This window comes from Otolemur garnettii, unplaced genomic scaffold, assembly GCF_000181295.1.
Source record: "Otolemur garnettii isolate 467f Iridium unplaced genomic scaffold, OtoGar3 scaffold00102, whole genome shotgun sequence".
NCBI lineage: Eukaryota > Metazoa > Chordata > Mammalia > Primates > Galagidae > Otolemur > Otolemur garnettii.
This window is the reverse complement of record NW_003852497.1, coordinates 1,086,098-1,087,628: the sequence shown is the minus strand read 5'-3', so window position 1 is coordinate 1,087,628 and position 1,531 is coordinate 1,086,098.

Below are 1,531 nucleotides of genomic sequence, written 5' to 3'. Positions count from 1 at the left end.
TGTGTGGAAGGGCCAGTCCAGGTGCCTGCTGGCAGTGTGTGGAAGGGCCAGTCCAGGTGCTTGTTGGTGGTGTGTGGAAGGCCGAGCCCAGGTGCCTGCTGGCGGTGTGTGCAAGTGCCAGTCCAGGTGCCTGCTGGTGGCATGTGGACAGGCCAGTCCAGGTGCTTGTTGGTAGTGTGTAGAAGGGCGAGCCCAGGTGCCTGCTGGCGGCATGTGCAAGGGCCAGTCCAGGTGCCTGCTGGCAGCGTGTGCAAGGGCCAGTCCAGGTGCCTGCTGGCGGCGTGTGGACGGGCTAGTCCAGGTGCCTGCTGGTGGCATGCGGAAGGCATGTTAACTCCGAGCCTTTCATATGGATAGAAAAGCGTGGGTAGGGAGAGGCCACCACCAGAGCAAAGACAATAAAGTTTCAGCTAGACTCAAAGGAGAGATGGGATCAGCCTTCCCAAGTCCTTAACTTTCCGATTAATGCGTCTCTTTCCTGATGCCCACCAGCTTTGATTGGTGGTCTCTGTGATAGATGCATTCCCTCCTGTCTTACATCTCAGGGTGTCAGAGACCCTAAAAATGGCTTCTCTACTAGTCAGGAGCCATAATAAGAAAATTGTTTGGAAGTGTACACCATTCTCATGAGCATAGTATCCTCGGGAAGACCCAGGTAAGTATGGAGCATTGATTCTGCCTGGGTACTGTGGAGTAGCAAAGATCTGTGTCACTGTCCTTGTCCTTGAGGAAGTTAAAATCATTGGGCAGGGGAGACAAGACTTCTGTGGTCCAGCTTAACACCCATGTGGACCAGGCCTTAAAGTTTTTGTAGAGACGCTCGCTTTAAAGGACCATCACAGTCTGACTGACTCATCCTCTGGCATCACCAACTACTCTTTCTGCAATTGGGAAACCCACTGACATTGGTTAAACAGATGCCCCATGCCATGAACCAGGGAATACAAAGAAGCGTTTTAAGCTGTTTGTATTTCCCAAGAGCTTACAACCTGATCAGGACGCAAGCAGTGCTGTAAATAGTCAGGGGTCACCCAGGAATGTCACAGAGCATACTTTACGGGACTGTCCGTGCACCTGAGGGTTTTTGTTTGTTTTAATTTTTGAGACAGAGTCTCATTCTGTTGCCTTGGTTAGAGTGCTATGGCCTCAGCATAGCTAACAACAACCTCAAACTCCTGGGCTCAAGTGATCCTCCTGCCACAGCCTCCCAAGTAACTGGGACTATAGGAACCCACCACAATGCCTAGCTAGTTTTCCTTTTTTATTTTTTTTCTTTTTTGTCCGGGGCCAGGTTTGAACCTACCACCTCCGGCATTTGGGGCTGGCGCCCTATTGCTTTGAGCCACAGGCGCCACAGCCCAACTGGTTAGTTTTTCTATTTTTAGTAGAGATGGGGTGTCGCTCTAGCTCGGGCTGGTCTCAAACTCCTGAGCTCAAGAGATTCTCCCTCCTCAGCCTCCCAGAGTGCTAGGATTACAGGCATGAGCCACCCGGCCTGGCTGGAGGTGGGTCTTTTTTTTTTTTTTTTTGA